The sequence below is a fragment of the Solanum dulcamara genome, chromosome 3, assembly GCF_947179165.1.
Source record: "Solanum dulcamara chromosome 3, daSolDulc1.2, whole genome shotgun sequence".
NCBI lineage: Eukaryota > Viridiplantae > Streptophyta > Magnoliopsida > Solanales > Solanaceae > Solanum > Solanum dulcamara.
The window spans coordinates 49,601,573-49,620,896 of record NC_077239.1 but is presented as its reverse complement, the minus strand read 5'-3'; the positions used below and the strand labels follow the sequence as shown (position 1 = coordinate 49,620,896).

The window sequence follows — 19,324 nt, the reverse complement described above, 5'->3', positions numbered from 1 at the left end:
ATACTGTTATTGATATTGGGTGCCCTGTGTGGCTGCGATATGATATGAATATATATATGTTGAACATGTGAGGCATTATTGGTATTTCTACGTGCAGATTTTGGGATAGCAAGAAATACAGAGGAAACTCTGCCCAATTTTTTATTTTTTTTCAGAAAAAAAAAATAGAAAAAGAAGAGAAAGTGGGACATAAGTTCATAATATATTTTGAAGGTTGATAACCATGAGGTAAATTTATTGTGTTGTAGTAAAGAGTTAAGAAATACCCCAATGTCATCATTAAGGAACACCATTTTTATTTGGGAAATTTTATTTCGGAAAAAACCTATTTAGAATTGATTTAAACGAACCAAGATAACTTCCAATCGCATGTTTTCCTTAAAAGAAGCTTTTGTTGAAGGAAAAAAAAAATACGTCTCATAATTAAGTTTTACTTCCATTGAGAAGTACAAGGCACTCAACAATTAGTTTGTGAATTAAATAATTCATTCAAAATTTAAGAATAACCTTGGAGGTAAACCAGGTGCATCAAGCATTAAGAGGTCCGGTGGTGCTCGTTGGATTCTAGCTTCCTTTTGGTGGTGGTTGAAGAATGCCTTATGATAACATTTTATTAGTCCTTAACCAATTAATTGGAGATGGAACTGGTGAATGGAAAACATAAACTTGTGGAATATTCAGGATCATGTATTTCATGTGTTGTTCATGAAATGCTAGGATGATTCGAAAGGGGTTTTGATACTAAGGGATAATTTACAAAAAAGTTAAGTACGCTTAGTCCACCGAGTATAATTGACCCTTAGTAAGAATCGTGAATAAGGTTAAAAAGTGTTACACTATGGGATTGAGTAAGAACAGAATATAATGTGAGTATGATGAGAATCGTTATGAAAATAAGTAAAGTCTAGCGGAAAAGTGGCTAATGGATATGATTTTGAGTAAGATTAAAAGTTAGTATTGGGTACACGATAATGGTGAAAGCGTATAAGGCATAAAGGAGTATTGTGTATATGTGACTTCACCTCGAAAAATAATGAGATCCTTAGATGATAGGAAATATAGATTTGCAAAAAAAAACGAATGTATTGTGAGATTACTAGAGGAACATGTGATATCTATTGAGATAAAGATAGCGTTATAAGAAAGCTTGGAACACTGATCACTAGAATATAAGTGCTACCGAATAGAGAATTTGAAACGATTATAAACACTAGCTAATTACTGATTAGAATGAATGGAATATGGCTTTGAATGAATGGCTACATTAATTATATCATTTGAGTACCATTTATCAGACGAGATTTTGTACTATATATCGAGAATTCTCATCACCTTCTGATTGTGTTGAGGTTTCGTACATGGGTAATCTAAGTTATTGATGATATAAAGAAAGACAGAGATAATGTATTGGAAAAGAATCGCATGAATTTGAAAATTTGAAATGGGACATAGAGTAGAATATAAATAGATAATGATATGGGTACACCCTAAAGGGGGGAAGTGGATGAGAAAAATATAACTGTAAGATGAAATTAACTGACACTGCAACACGTTAAGGTGAACACCTAAACTTCATATGAGATCCCATGCTGGAACAAGTTAGAAAAATTTGAAAGTCAGCAATAAATGGAAAAATAAAACCAAGATGATATTTGAGATGGTGCTCAGAATTATTGGTAAAGATCTTGGATAGTGTGACATCAAAAGATGGATGCTTATAAAAAGGACGAATACAACATGAGAATAGTAACAAGTAGCTCGAAGATATTATAAATGATAGCAAGGTTATACTGGATTAGAGGTTGAGATGTTGGCAACGTAATTATCGGCTAATAAGATTGGGATATACAAGTAGCAAAGGAGAGAAATCTCTCATACGGTAGAATATGAGAAAACTTAATAGTAAGTAAAGGAAGGAATGCAAGTATGACAAAATAGACAGCAAGTGAGTGTTAGTACAATAAGAAATTTATAGCAGAATAAGCCAAGAGAAGGAAAGACTATGATTAGAATTGAATACAGGTTGTACAAATTCTACAAGATTGGTTATGCAGCCTATGAATATTGGTATGCTAAGGGTGATATCAAGTGATTACTTGATAAGCAGAATAAGAATTTAGTAACCACAATGCGATTGCAATATTCCGGATACATCAAAGAAAAGTATAAGATGGTTTGAGGAAAAACTATAGAGATATAATTAGTATTGGGGGCAAAAGCCATAGGTGAGTCCTGATATCAACTGAAAGAGGTAAGAGAAAATATAGGGACTGCATAAAGACTAACGTGGCGACATTTAGGTATTTTCTGGGCTGATTTAAGCACCTACACATATTCGTATAAAGATTGCAATAGTATGTGTGGTAAGAGAAGTAAGAGAAAATTAGAGTAAAGGGGCAATAGAAAAGTTTGAGTCAAAAATAGAGAAATGACTCAAGATATTATGCCTAAAATATTGCCAGTTAGGGTAAAGGAAATTATGAAATGACTTAATCGAGACAATCAGAATAGGCGGGTTACTGGTTACTGGATGACGGTAAGGTTATAAGATGAAGGAACCTTAACACTAATTGATAACCAACCCAAAAGATCAAGATCAAGAGGTAAAAACAAATGATAGTTAAAGACCTTCAAGTCAAAGTCAGAAAGTTACACATGATGCCGAGGATTCCAGAATACGGATTGTCATAGTAGGGTAAAGAAAGAATATTGGAGTACCAAAATATTACCCTGGTGAAATTTCGATTTACTAGTAGAACTTGGAGTGCGTTATAATGAACTAAAGCGAGTCGACAAACGGAGGAGGTCTATGCACGGCATAATTAACTAAGAGAACACTTGAGAAAATATTGGGAAGCAATTAATATGATTTTTTTTACAGGCTTACCTAGCACTCCACAGAAGTATGATTCCATATGGGTGATTGTAGATAGGCTGACAAAATCAACCCACTTTCTTTCAGTTAGAACTACATATTCAATAGAGGACTATGCGAGGTTATTTATCAAAGAGATAGTAAGACTTCATGGGATTCCCATATCTATTATCTCAGACAGAGGGGCTCAGTTTACAGCTAGCTTCTGGAGATCATTTCAGAAGGGATTGGGAACACAAATAAATCTTAGTACAGCATTTCACCCTCAGACTAATGGGCAAGCTGAACGCACTATTCAGACGCTAGAAAATATGTTACGGGCCTGTATTATTGACTTTAGAGGTACTTGGGATGACCATTTGCCACTTATTGAGTTTGCCTATAATAACAGCTACCATTCTAGCATTCAGATGGCACCGTATGAGGCTTTATATGGCAGGAAGTGCAGGTCACCTATTGGTTGGTTTGATGTTGGTAAGGCTAAGTTAATCGGACCTGATATGATTCAACAAGCTGTTGATAAAGTCAAGCTTATTCGGGAAAGGTTATTAGCAGCCCAGAGTTGACAGAAATCATATGCAGATAATCGACGTCGACCCTTAGAGTTTCAGGTTAGTGATTGGGTATTTTTGAAGGTGTCACCCATGAAGGGGGTAATGAGATTCGGTAAGAAAGGAAAGCTTAGCCCGCGCTACATTGGCCCTTATCAGGTTACTCGTAGAATAGGCAAGGTTGCATATGAGTTGGACCTACCATCTGATTTGGAAGCAGTGCACCCTTTTTTTTCACGTGTCGATGCTTCGCAAATGCATTGGTGATCCTTCTAAAGTATTCCCCATGGATGATATCCAGGTGATGGAGGAGCTTTCTTACGAGGAAAACCCTATAGCTATACTTGATCGCCAAGTCAGAAGGTTACGTACTAAGGATGTGGCTTCCGTCAAAGTATTATGGCAAAATAACAATAGAGAAGAGATGACCTGGGAAGCCGAGGAAGAGATGAAGGATAAGTATCCTCACTTGTTTTCTACGCCTACAGGTAATCTAAACCTCTCGATTAATTATATTGATTGACATATGAAACTATTTGTTGTTGCAAAAAAAAAAAAAAGACTATTCCCCCAAATTTCTTATAAGACTTTATGAGGCGGGTTTAACATTCGAGGACGAATGTTCTAAAGGGGGGAAGAATGTTACATTCCGTATTTTTGCATTTTGGATTATTCGTAAGCTAACGATTATAAATTCAAGGGCTTTTAATTTTGAATTTTTAAAAGGACATGATTTGTTGTAGATGCCAAGTTATATGAATAAATTATGTGTAGTAAAATACATCTCAAGAAGGACCCTTAAGCCGAATCAAAATAGAAGCCATCAAATATGTTTTTCTTAAAGTTACGTTTCGGGTAAGCTGACTTCGGGAGGCCATAACCTCTTTATAATTTGAGAATTTGGGAAAACTCTCAACATGAAAGTTGTAGATAATTGAAATATCTTTCCAACCATAGGTCGTGGGACGAAATGTGATATCGGAGTAATAAGATATAGACGTTTTAAATCTGACAGTCCAAACTAAATAGTGAATTCGGCCCAACCCAATTCTAATTCGGGTCAGGCCCAATACCCATAAAATTAAATCTGATTTTTTGTAACTATTCCTTCATACAAAGATCACATAATTCTGGAAATTTCCAAAGAGAGAGAGAAAGGGAGTTCTTGAGAAAAATCCCAAATCCGACCAAAATTAAGTCCCGAAATCCGAAGCTCATGAAGAGAAAATTGTTGTACGTCGTGTTGGCTTCAATTTGAGCTAGAAATCAACCAATAAGGAGAAGATTTTATGTGGTGCTGCAAATTCAAGGTAATATTAAAGTCTCCTTTTCATTGTTAACAAGTTTAGTTAGAGTTTTAACGGATTAGAACGGAGAAAATAGTGTTATAAACTAGTTTGGTGATTTGTTGAGATTTATGGGTTAAAGGGTTGTTTTAGGTAGATTAAATGGATGAAATTAGGTTAGTGATGATGTATAATAATGGTTGATATTGTTTTGATGTTGTTGATGAGTTGTTGTTCTTGAATTTGGAGGAAAAAGGTGTATGAAGATTTTGAATGTTCAAACCCGTTTTTGGAATTGAGTAGCTGGTAGTAATTCTGGAATATCTCATTGTGTAGACCTTCGATTTTAGATATTAAACATGTTTTGGAAAGATAATACACGTACCTACAACTCTTATGTTTATGTCTTAGTCTATATCTGCTGTTATTATGTCAAAAACTGAGCATGAATCATAAGACAAATTCTGTCCAGATTCTGGATTGAAAATTCCTTCATGTATAGCTGTTCGTATTTTGATGATATCTCTTTGTAGAAAATGAATTTTGAGTTGATTTCTTTTGCATTGGAAACTTAAGACAGAGATATAAATGTTTTATGAAGGTTATAAAGTCCAGTTTTGCCGTTTTCATTTTCAAAATTTAGATACAACGTGAGGTACTTGACTTTCCGAATTTACTGCTTTGGTAACATGAATAATAAATCTTATTTTGTGTCAATATTTTGGATTGTTGATGTTGGTTGATGATTATATGGCTGGTTTGAAAGTGGGAAAAGTGAGCGGTATAGGGGAGGTGCTGTCCAATTTTTTTTAGAAATAACCTACTAACGATAGACTACGTTTTATTCTTGTCCATAGCTTAATCATAGTGCTTAACGTTTTAATATAGGTTGAGACAATATTGGACAACATATACGTATAAACGCTAAAGGTATGTAAAGTTAACATTTTCTTCTTTTGGCATGATCCATATGAAACGAACGAATGACGTATGCTTAAATTCCAAAGAAACTCTTATTCGTAGATATACTCGGATGGCTACCGTTCTTGATTTTCAAAATTTATATTGTTATGTCTTGACTCATGTGTATAATTCCAGCCATCCTAGTTGGTATAACTCATGTTGTGGTATAATTCATATTTTAGTATAATCCATAATTAGTGTGATTTATAATGACTATTGTCTTGGTTTTCAAATGATGGTCTGTTTTGCTTATTCTATTAAGTCTCCGATAATGATTAAATTTCACAAGGTTGCTAATGATATCTTATTCGTGCATGCTGTTATGGTATTATTCACCGAGTCCTACGATAGGCCGGGTATGTTATCATGTATGGATTCCACTACATTATTCACCGAGTCCCTTACTAGAGGGCCGGGTACGTGATATGATAATATGATATTATAATGATATGACGATATGATTATGGCACCGAGTCCCATAATGGGCCGGGTACGGTATCAGTGTACACTACTCTATTCACCGAGTTCCTTGCTAGAGGGCCGGGTATGGTATATATATACATATGACGATATATTGATATAATTGTGATACCGAGTCCCATAACGGGCCAGGTACGATATATGATGATGATATGCATGTCTTCATTTTATAAGACATAGGTACAGTGATTTATTGATTATGATACTTGACTCCTGAATCTTTATTTCAGATGTGATCTCCTTTACGGTATTTTATGCTTTATATACTCAGTACATAGTTCGTACTGACCCCCTTTTGTTCGGGGGGCTGCATTTCATGCCTGCAGGTACAAATACTCATTTTGGAGAGCCGCCAACTTAGGATCCTACTCAACGGGTTTGAAGTGCTCCATTGTCTCGGAGCCCAAACTTTGGGTACTAATCCTTATAATGTATATATTTGTGTATTTAGGGGTACGACGGGGCCTTGTCCCGTCATATGCTATTGTTAATTCTCTTAGAGGTCTGTAGACATATGAGTGGGTTGTATATAGATGTTGTCCGGTGTACTAGTATGACTTATGTTTTTGGACGTTTACATTCAGAATGGAAGCCTTGTCGGCTTACATATTATGTTATCTTATTTTTGACAATTAAGACTCCCCAAGAAATAGGTGATTTTAGTATATATATAAGTAACAGTTTGAGACAACGTGCTACCCATATAATCCTTTATCATGCTTAATTGCCGATTGACTATAGATAATATGTGTGTATACGAGGGTCCAATTTGGACACTAGTCACGGGGCTAGGTCGTGACAATATGTGCTTGACTTCAAAGGAAATTGGGATGACCACTTACCTCTCATAGAGTTTGCATATAATAATAGCTATCATGCAAGCATTCAAATAGCTCCTTATGAAGCCGTGTATGGGAGGAGGTGTAGATCGCCAATTAGATGGTTTAAAGTTGGTGAAGTTGAGTTGATTGGGCCCGATTTTGTTCACCAATCCATGGAGAAGGTGAGAGTTATTCAAGATAGGCTAAAAAATGCCCAAAGCCACCAAAACTCTTACACCGATGTGAGGAGGAGAGACTTAGAGTTCGAGGTGGATGATTGGGTGTACTTGAAAGTGTCACCCATGAAGGGTGTCATGAGGTTTGTAAGGAAAGGGAAGCTTAGTCCCCGATACATTGTCCTTACAAGATTGCAAAGCGGATTAAGAGTGTCGCCTATGAGTTGGAGTTAAGCCCGGAGCTCACCTCTATTCATCCGGTATTTCATATTTTGATGTTGAAGAAGTGCTTAGGTGATCCCTCGTTGGTAGTCCCCATTGATAGTATTGGAATTAAGGATAGCTTATCCTATGAAGAGGTCCAGGTCCAAATTCTTGATCGTCAAATTCGCAAATTGAGGAACAAAAAGATCACCTCAGTCAAAGTCCTATGGAGAAATCAGTTTATTGAGGAAGCCATATGGGAAGCAGAAGAAGATATGAAGTCTAAATATCTCCATCTATTCGTGCCTATCGATGAGAATGTTGAAGGTAATGCCTACTTTCTTGACTTGAATTCGTTTGTGCATTTTGAGTTTGGATAGTAAGTAATTGATAATTTGATTGGTTGATTGGTTGAATTTTGATCGTGATTTGTACCTAGATTCCATTCTTGGTTTACTCATCATTCGAGGATGAATGATCCCAAAGGGGAGATATTGTAACACCCCATAAAATGTTTCCCTAAGATTCGGACCTTTCTTGTGTATGTGTAGGGTCGAACTTGATTATTATGAAGTGTATGCACGAGTTAGGATGAGTTCCTAAGTAATTAAAGAGGGTTATAGGTTATGTGGGGTCAAAAGGACCCCTAGGACCAAGCTATGTCCAAAAATTCATCGTGGCTAAGTTTTAGAATGAGTTCGTAGAAGGGGGCCGACTTCTAACAACCCTACCTTTTGAAAGATGATGATCTGGGTGGACTATGACCTATTAAATCAAAGGTCTTCAAGTCCTCTTTCCAACGCCGCCAAGATTGTAATTTTTGGCACTCGGAGTCAAAAGTTATGACTACCCTAAGACGAACTAGCACGGCAGGAATTTCGGGCTTGGGTTGCAACTGCTGGAAATCTGGGCTTGGCACCACTGTGGCGCCAGGAACAAGCCTCAGTAGTTTGGCCTCTGGCGCGGTGCTCCACTATGAGATGTGCAGGATTTTCGAGCTTATTTTTCAGAACCCAAAAGACTTAGGCTTGGCGCTGTAAGGGCGCGACGCGCCACTATCGCGACATAAAATAGCCTAAGTAGTTTGGTCCTTGGCGCAATGTGCCACTAGCAAATGTGCAGGTTTTAAGCCTATTCGACTTGGTGCTGTAGTGGCGCGACGTGCCACTATCGCGCCAAGAGTGTTTTTGGCCTATTTTCCAGATTTTTAGAGAAAGGGCAATTTGGAAATTTTCCCAAATTATATATGTATCTGCCTTAGGACATTTTTGGGACCATTTTCAGTCCCCCTCTCTCTCTCTAAAAGCCCTAACATTTCCCTCTCTTCTTCTTCTTCTTCTTCTTCTCCAAATCCTTCTCCAACAAAGAGTGCCTTCAAGATTTCAATTTTCCCATTGAAGACCCAACAACAAGGTTTCTTCAAAATCTACTCTAAGGTATGTAAGGCTACTCAAAGCATGGATCGAGTTCACCCATGTGCCCTATACTTTCCTTGAGGTTAAATGTTCATAAAAATGGAGTTTCTTGATAGGCTTAGGTCCAAATGAGTCTTGTCATCTATTAATTTGATTCTTATTATGTTGATGTTGTTGAGCTAAGAAATTTCTAAAATCTTCATGTTAGCATGAGCCTATGGAGATGAATTGTTAACATACTTGTTGATTTTCTTAACCATGTGATTATGTTAGATATGTCAATTTTTCCTAAATATGTTGTTCATCTTGAATTGGTGATTTAGAACCTTGGAGTTGTGATGAGTCCTAAGGATTTGATAAATGAGAAGAGGAATGGTTGAATATGCTGGTAGGTTGTTATAAATGCTTATCTAATGTACACTTGATTGAGTTGAATTGAGGATAGAGTTGATGAGTTGGCAAGGTTCTAAATGAGACTAGCCGTGATAACTTGTCTGAGTTGATTGGATGGAGTTTTATGAGCATGAAGTCATGGGAGGAGTATTGAGCACCGAATTGGGTAAGAGTATTGTCCATACTCGAACCCCATAAACTACGCCACCAATGTAGGGAGGGATGGAACTGTTAAAGTTGGATGCTTCTCATGGGATTGAACCGTTAAAGTTGGATGTTTCTCATTTTATTGTCCTGAAATGATAGGACTTGAATGATCGATGGAATCCATGATTAGTGACTCGTTCATACCCTGGCAAGGTATGAACGGATGTGGCAACAATGTCGTCTTGTTGTACTATCACTGGCTCATAAGTGATGGTTGTCAGGTAAGAGAAACTCCCATATAGTTCTTGATAGTACTCTGAGTCGGATTGAGTTGAATTGTATGTGATTGGTCCCATCTAAACCATATTCTTGTTTAGACTTAGGACGTTGGATTGAGTTGTTATTTCTCTTGAGTTGAGATTCCGAATTGATTTGATTCTTCCTTGATGCTTATTTCATTCGGCCATTTTACACACTCGTACATTTCATATACTTACGTCATTTGGACTGCATCATTTCATGATGCAGAGACAGGTACTAGAGATCATCAACCGATGCACCATTGAAGATCTACCCACTCCCAGCTGGTTGGTGAGTCCTCCTAGTCTTCGAAAGATGCCGAGATTATCTTTATAGCATTGTTTTATCTCTTTCATTTTGATTGTTGGTAGCCATGGGCTTGTCATCGGCACCTCCCAAATTATTGATAGAGGCTTCATAGACTAGAGTGTGGAAATGTTGGATTGTGCATTTTGTCTAGTTTTATTCTATCTAGTTATTGATTTGATAGTTGTTGGCCTTTGGCCTTATATTATGGATAGTATTCCTATGATTGAGTCTTCCGCTGGTAGAATGTGAATGAATGGAAGTGTAATTGGACTAGGTGGTTCACTCGGAGGCCAGAAATGGCTTCCGAGTGCCGGCCACGTCTAGGGTACCCTCCTGGGCATGACATCTTCATTGAGTAACTCATTTATTACGTTGACTTCATCCACGGAGAATATTCTGGAAGGGTTCACTTATATAGTAATAAAAAATTGACGGGTGGAAAACTGGATGTATTTTTTAAAACCAGATAGTAGGACCAACTCATAGGTAATTTTGTCTATTCCATACATGGTCTGATAAAGACCCATGTATCTCAGGCGAGGTTTCCCTTTCTTGCCAACTTCTATTACCCCTATCTTGGGTGTCGCCTTTAAAAACACTCAATCATCAACTTGAACTTTAGATGGCCACGTCAATTATCTGTATAGAATTTCTGCCGACTCTGGGTTTCTCATTAATAGCTTGCTCAACCAAATTAGGCCTTTTTAGCCTTGGAACCAATAGGGGGATTTACATGTCCTTCCCTACCCATCTTACTTAAACCATTTCACAATTTTCCTTACTCCCGCTTGCAATCTTCTATACACGTTACCTTATGTCATTCTTTACCTTTACAAGAATATGAGAGGGTACTAGAAATATCTTAGCAATGTCTCACTAGTTCTCATGTTTTACCTTGCCTTTTTCTCCCTTATCCTACAATCGATGTCGGGATAGACCCTTGGTCCAACCATAGCCATGTCTTACTTTGCCCGTAGTACTAATTCTATCTCGATAGTTGACTCAACCCATCTTTGCACCTTTCTGTCACATATCCAAAATATCCTAACTTGTTTTACGACATACTTCCTTAATTGGCCCTATACTTAACATATACAATCATAGATTATCTAACTATTCTGATAGAACTTGTATAAGGTGGACGTAATCCTTTCATCTCCTAATTCATTCTACTGTACTTACCTTCTTCACAATGAGACTTGCTCGTCCCACCTTGTCGCACTTATTTCTTTTCCCTTATTCACCTTTCTTTCTTTTCATCTTCTACCATAGGAGGCTTTTTATTCCTTTTCCTTAGTTATTTATCTATTGCGACATCCTTTGTGACTAACTCTATAGCCAATATTTTGGCTTTTGGTGTAGCCTGATGTCATTATCATTCGTAGTGTCTCTTGAGTTATTCGATATCCCTTCATTGTTATACCCTTTTCTTTTCATACGCACCTACCTTCTAGTGTTATGTCATTCGAGGTCTTTTTAAAACTTCGTAACACTGCCTTACTTACCATTCTAATTTCTATCCAATTATTGGTGTCTTACAGAACTCCCCAACTTGGTTCAGTCCGGGTTCTTATTGAAACTTAAACGCCCATCTCAAATATGCTTCCATATCAATTTCCTTCACCTTAACTTTGCAATTTTCTCCTTGACTTCCCCCCTTTAGTTCATACTCATATTCAGTTCATGACATCTCTCTGGGTGCTTTTGTGAGAATTTCTCTCTCTAATTAGTTGGTGGAGAACTAATAAACTGCTATCCTAGAGCACTTTCCAACCACCGTTAGAAAAACTAGAATCCCTTAAACCATCATAGTACTTCTTAACACTTGACCCACATGGTCTCCCTTTGAGTTTATCCTCGAGTCATGAACAACTTGTCTAATTTACAACTAAAAGTTGGGGCTTGGCACTTTTCAAGAAAAATGAAACTCAATTGTTGGATGTCTTACCCTTCAACTTGAGCCCCTCCCCCCCCATCTTTTTTTTGTTTTCTATGGCACAAATGCGGCTGGAGATACTGTGGTCTGAATTTTACTGCCCAGATAGGCTTTTGTTTCTCCGAAATAAAATTCCCCAAGTAAAAAGGGTGCCCCTTATCGACGACATGGAGAGTACCTCCTACAGCTTTAGTTAAACATAATAAAGGTACTCGGTATCAACTTCAAGACATATTAGGAATCTATATTTCATTCCCTTTCCTTGTTCTGAGAAAATTTTGACAGAGTTTCCTCTATAGCCCTTACTATTCTACAACCTGCATTCAGAAAATACAAACAATGCCTCACAGGGCCAACATATATGTATATTAATCTCATCTCACAGCCACACAGGTCTTTCAATATCCACTATAATAATGTATAAATAATAGACTTACCTCGTATGTCCAACTTTGAACCGCATCTGTTGCACTTCTCTATCTATTTTTCCCTTCTATTTTTTAACTTTACTTTCCAATCATATATCAATACCTTACCCAACAGATCTCTTTGGTTCCTTTACTTACCTGTGTGCTTCATAACTTCCCATGTTGTCACTTACCTCCTCCTGCTAAAGTCCAAGGTTAGTATAAGGGATTTTTTCTATGACTCGGATCTATAGCATGATCTCAGATATGAAAGGAAAGTAACATCCTAAATGTCCTGTAGCCTCCTGTTTATAGGTGTGGTGCGCAACACATCGATAATCAAGACTCTACTAGACACGGTCTACAGACACTCCAAGGATGAACTGCTCTGATACCACTTCTGTCACAATCTAACCCCGAGGGCCGCAACTAGGTTCTGACCTGGATATCCCCCCTCATATACGTATCTATAAAAAGTAACGATCAATATAAAAACTATACATAAGAACCCCAGTGGGTCATAGCTTTTTCATACCCGTAGCCTCTTTTATTTTTATCTTATCATGAAAGGGCGTGCAAGCCGATAAGGCTGCCATAAAATCTTAATATTTCCAATACATCATGTAGAGATAATTGAACAAAACTTACACGTATAACCCCCACAAATGTCTACAGACCTCTAAGGATATTAATAGTAACATATGGCGGGATAGGGCCCCCGCCGTACCCCTTAATAAACAAATATATACATAGGATGTTTGGTACTACACTCGGCTCCAAATCAATGGAGCTTCTTTCAAACTGATTGAGTGGAATCTTAAGTTGGCAGACTCCCAACACCTGCGTCTGTACCTGCGGGCATAAAGCACAGCCCCCCAAAGAAAGGAGGGTCAGTATGACTTATGTACTGAGTATATAAGCATAACATAACTAAGATAACAACTGAAACAGGGATGCAGGAAATCAAGTATAGCAGTTAGTAGGGTACTGTACCTACACCTTACAAAATAAGGTCATGTATATCATTATCACGTACTGTATCTGGCCCGCTCAGGGGCTTGGTGTTATAAATACATCATCTATTATGATAGGCATTTGCATATTGTTAGCACTGTGGAATGTATAGCCCGATCCATATATATCAGGTTAGTGCCGAGGAGTGTTCGTCCGGATCCATATATATAATAGGTTAGTATTGAGGAATATACGGCCTAATCCCTATACATATAATACATTAGTGTCGAGGAACGTACGGCCCAATTCCTATATATAACATGTTAATACTGAGGAATGTATTGCCCTATCCATATACATATAACACGTTAGTGCCGAGGAACGTTCGGCCCAATCCTTATATAATATAATAATGCATATATGTGCACATAAACCTTGGTAGCATAACAAACGTCTCCCGAATATCATCATAAGATGTGTCAAAGAGTCTCTAGGTATAGGAGCTTACGCCTCCAATCATTATTTAGCATATGGAAGGCTCGAGGAACAGGAGTTTAACCACTTTAAGAAGCCTAACCTCAAGAAGTGAGTACAAGTCCTGAGTTATACCCGAAACCTATAATGGAATCACCTTTAGCTCATATCATATATTGCTTCACTTACCTTAACTATTTCAAGAGAAGGAAGGAATAGGCTTCATGTGTACTACTTTTCGTTATGTAGAAGACTTACAAGTCCATAACTTAATTATCGCAGGAGTTCTAATATTGAGAAGGGAATAAGATTGACGAACCATACTCAGGGTTATATGAATGGAATTACCCCCACATTTCATATACACATCATACTTAAGACTAAGACATGCCAAGAAAAGGAATAAGCTTTACATACACTACTTTTCAGCATATAGAAGACTTGAGAAATGGGAGCTTAACTACTTTAAGAGTCTTAACATTCAGAAGTGAACACGAATTATGAATCATGAATAATGTTCAGAGCTTGTGAATAGAATTACCCCAGGCTTCATACACATATCATTTGTCACTTAAATCTAAGACATGCCCAAAAGAAAAGAGAGATAGGCTTTACATACCTCTTACGAGTTACTCTTTGTTACATTCGTCTCGTCATCCTTTGAACCTATTCAACAAAGAAGCAATACAAATATCAACCATCCCTGACTTTTCAGCATCTTAAGTTGCACACGAGTATTCATAGAACTCATTTCCTCACTCGTTTTCTCGACTAGTTCTTTAGCTAGTTAAGGAGTTAATGAAAATCGGGCAGCGCCTTCTCTATAACATGCCCTATCCGAATTTCCAATTACATTCCTATTTACTAAAGCCAACCAACAATAACAACCTAAAGCTCATATACACATAAAACATGGCAACATTACACAACATAAGCTCCAAACAACTTGCTGAAAATTACGACATCAAAATAGGGTTTCTAGTCTTTATTTCGCAAAACCCTTAATTATACGAAATGAGGGGTCATGTAGATACAAACATAAGCTCCCACACCTATTTTAGAATAATTTTAGGCCCTGTAACACACCACCACAGACCTGCAGCAGCACAACACCTTGCTTCGACTACAATTTAAATATAGCGACTCCAATTTAGATTGTCTTCAACATTTAGCATTTTTACACAAATTTTACACTTCCAGCCACCTATAGGACGTGTAATAAACTTCATAAAAATACCATAAATTCCAAATTGAAAGAACAAACCTTACCTTATCCAAAATTGGCCAAAACTGCCAAATTGTGACTCAGAACTTCTCTAAATGTGCTGAAATTGCGCGGACTGTTTGTATAACCTCCTTGATTCCCCTAATTGGAATTTTATGTCATAAAACACTATTCTATAAACATGGTATACTTTAAACAATTAATTTACGGAATAAAATTCAAAGGCTTACCTTGCCAGCTCCAAACCCGTAGCCCTCCTTTCTTACCCCTAGCATTTTTCTCTTCAACTTTCTCCTATCTTTTCCAAGTGTAGGGATGAAGAAATGGTTCCGTAGGCATCATAAAATACATATATACATATCCAAGTTGTTTAGGAACACCGTAGATAATTAATTTACGGAGGAAAATTGGAACTTACCTTGAATTCTCAAAACCGTGGTTGCCTTCTTCTTTCCTCTCTATGTTTCTTTCTTTTCTTGCTCTTTGGCTGAAGTTCTGTCTGAGAACTGAAGTTAATAGTCACATTACATACATACATATTTTGTCTTAGTAGGTGACATGTGTCATCCCCATAGGGTGTTACGGGTCCCACCCATATTGGGCCACGTATCCATGTCATGGCTCCTAGGATTCCATGTGTCCTTAGTGGGTCCCACCCCCAATTAGGTGGGTCACCTACTTGACCCTAAGAAGGTGGGTCACTTTTTTCCACATGTCACTTTCCTAGGCTGCCACGTGGTGCCTCTTCTTGCTGCCATGTGTCGTTCTCTTCTTCTCCGCGTGGGTTCGTAATCTCGTTTTATTTTAAGAACCCATGTAATGCTTTATACATAATCTTGGTATGTACTCAAGTGTCTTAGGTATTCAAGACTTATAAATTAGTATCTTTCGTAGGTAAATTGAGTCCTATGACTCGTTACTTGGCCTCCAACTCCTTCCGGACTCTTTCCTTAGAGTTGTTTGATGGTATAGTAGATTCCCAAATCATATGATAACTTCTAAGAAACTTAAGAGACATTCTGATTTCAAAAGTGTGGGGTGTAACAGTTATAGATTATTACCTAATAGCGGCAAACAAAAATCAAAGGAGTCAATAACCAAGTATTTATGAATAACAGTGACCAAGGCATTATCGGCTTGTGTACGTACCTATTTTGGAATGTTTTATGTAGTGACAACCTTAACGGCTCGTGTATTATGATGTTTTAATTTGATTGTGATTCCTCAAGAGACAGGTTACCCTAAAACATATATATAATGCTCAAGATAACATCCTATTTTCACAAAGTCTCTATATTGTGTTTGGTTTCAGTTTGAATATGCCTAACAGATATGTACATGAGTGCCCAGCTCGGGCACTAGTCATGGCCTATAGGGTTGGGTCAAGATAGGAAGAACATAAGAATCATTAGAGGGGTGTGCTTCAAACCTTGAGGGATAGGAAATTGTTTGCAAAATTTAGTACATGTGAACTTTGGTTGAAAGAGGTCAAATTTCTTGGTCACATAGTGTTCGCTGATGGGATTAAGGTTGATACTAAGAAAATAAAGGTGGGAAAGAATTTTCCTAGACCATTGTCTCCTTCGGACATTAGGAGCTTTTTGTGTCTAGCTGGGTTTTACAAAATGTTCATTGAAGGATTCTCTTCTATCTTATCTCCTATGATAAAGTTTACTCAAAAGAAAGTGAAGTTCATATGGACAGATGAGTGTGGAAAGAGTTTTCAAACTTTGAAAGATCGACTTACCTCCACTCCTATTTTGACCCTACTAAAAGGATTAGAAGGGTTTGTGGTTTATTATGATGTTTCCAAGATTGGTTTGGGTTGTGTCTTGATGCAAAATGGAAAGGTTATAGCCTATGCTTCTAGGAAATTGAAATTGCGTGAAAGTAACTATCCCACCTATGATCTTGAGTTAGCAGCTGTTATTTTTTCTTTGATGATTTAGCAGCATTATCTCTATTGGGTACATGTGGATGTGCATACCGATCATAAAAGTCTCTAATGTGTGTTTATCCAAAAGGACCTCAATCTAAGGCAAAGGAGGTTGCTAGAACTCCTCAAGGACTATGACATGAGTGTACATTATCATTCGAGTAAATCTAATATGGTTGTCGGTACACTTAGTAGAGTGTATTTGGGGAGTGTGGCCCATGTTGATGAAGGGAAGAGGGAGTTGGTAAAGGAGGTTCACGGGTTGGCCAGATTAGGGATGAAATTGAGTGGTACCGATGATGATGGTATGGTTGTTCATAATGGGTCCGAATCCTCTTTGGTGGTGGATGTTAAGTCAAAATAAGACCTTGACCCGACATTTGTGGACTTAAAGAAGCCAGTGAAGGAAAAAAAAGTAGAGGTATTTTCACAAGGGGGAGATGGAATACTATGCTATCAAGGTCGGGTATGTTCCGAATGTGGATTACCTAAGGAGTCTAATCTTAAAGGAGGCTCCTAATTCATCATACTCTATTCATCCCAGCTCAACAAAAAATGTACTGAGACTTAAAGAAGTTTTATAGGTGGGGTGGCATAAAAAAGGACATTACAAGGTTGGTGTCTGAATGACCAAATTGCCAACAAGTGAAGGCCGAACATCAAAGGTCGAGTGGCCTAGCACAAGATATTGAAATACCTACTTGGAAGTGGGAAAGTAAGAATATGGATTTTGTAGTGGGTTTGCCTCATACTTGGAAACGTCATGATTTAATATGGGTAATTGTTGATAGAATGACTAAGTCGGCTCATTTGTTACTAGTCAAGACTTTTTATAGTGCCAAAGAGTATGCTAAGTTATATATTCATGAGTTGGTAAGGCTATACGATGTGCCATTTTTGATTATTTTGGATCTTGGTACCTAATTCACTTCTAACTTTTGGAAATCATTTCAAAGGGGCCTCGGTACTAAAGTAAAGTTAAGCACCGCATTCCATCCTCAAACTAATGGACAAGACAAAAAAACAATTCAAACACTAGAGGATATATGAAGGGATTGTGTGTTAGAGTTTAAAGAGAGTTGGGATGAACATCTACCGCTCATCGAGTTTGCCTATGATAATAGCTACTACTCAAGCATTGAAATGGCACCGTTTGAGGATTTGTATGGGAGATGATGTAGGTATCCTATTGGTTGGTTTGAAGTAGGTGAGATGACCTTGTTGGGCCCCGATTTAGTGCTTGATGCTATGGAGAAGGTAAGAGTCATTAGACAAAAGGTTGAAGATGGCTCAAAGTTCCCAAAAGTCCTATTCCAACACTAGAAGATGGGATCTCAAGTTTAATGTGGATGATTGGGTATATTTGAAGGTTTCACCCATAATGGATGTGATTTGGTTTGGTAAGAAGGGGAAATTGAGCCCTAGATATGTAGGACCTTATAGAATCTTGAGGAATGTCGGCAAAGTGGCTTATGAGTTGGAGTTCCCTTTCGAGATGGTCATGGTTCATCCAATGTTCCATGTGTCTATGTTGAGGTAATGTGTGGGGGATCCTAGTTCTATTGTTCCTTTGAAGATATTGAATGTTTGAAAAAATTTGACCTATAAAAAGGTTCTGATGGAGATTTTGGGCCAGTAAGTCAAGAGATTGAGGAACAAAGAAGTTGCATCCATTAATGTCCTTTGGAGGAATCAACAAGTTGAAAGTACTACATGGGAAGCGGAAGGGGATATGATGAAACGTTACCCTCATCTTTTTCAATCTACTCAAGCCTAAGGTACTAAGCTATTCATGCTCAACTATTTAAGACTCTTATGTTTTAGTTTTCTAAAGTATTCATATGCATGCATGTTTGTGAAGTTGAGTTTTAAGGTTATGTTTTATGCTAAAGCTTAAAGATCTCATAGTAGATGCATTTCAAGTGCCATTGTTTTTCATATTGGGTTGCTAGTCCTCGTGCCATGTTCTTTTCTAGGCTAATGATTCTTATTCGAGGACAAATATTCCCAAGGGGGAGATATTGTAAGACCCTAAAAATTCAGAAATTCCTAAACCAAGGAAAAAGGATGAATTCTACGATTAATAGCAGAAACTATCACTAGGAATTGACCACGGAAGCTATCATGGGCTGTGGTAAGCACCACAAACCTTGGTGAGCAACCGTTGTAGAGATTCAGAGATTCAGACCAGCCGAGAAAGGACCACGACGAGGGACCACGGACTATGAAGCCCTCCATGGTGACCCCTCCCTAAGACCCTTAAGAAAATTCCCAAGGAAAGGTCCACGGAAGACCACCATGGGTCGAGGACCCCTTCACGGACCGTGGTACATTTTCATGGTGGTCACTCTACAGGTCTCTAGTAGAACCTGCACCACGTCCACATTCCATGGGCCATGATGCCTTTAACGGACCATGAAAGGTCCCCATGGAGAAACTTCAGAGACCAACATTGCATACCCCCAAAAACAT

The 19,324-nt window shown here is 37.8% G+C and overlaps 1 long non-coding RNA gene across 1 annotated transcript; it reads left to right on the top strand.

Annotated features, from left to right (window-relative positions):
* Nucleotides 1-4,554: 4,554 nt before the first annotated feature.
* LOC129881643 (uncharacterized) lies at nt 4,555-6,793 on the top strand. The gene is made up of 3 exons (XR_008765656.1): nt 4,555-4,736; nt 5,601-5,642; nt 6,482-6,793. It is a non-coding gene; the product is annotated as an uncharacterized LOC129881643 (long non-coding RNA).
* Nucleotides 6,794-19,324: the final 12,531 nt, after the last annotated feature.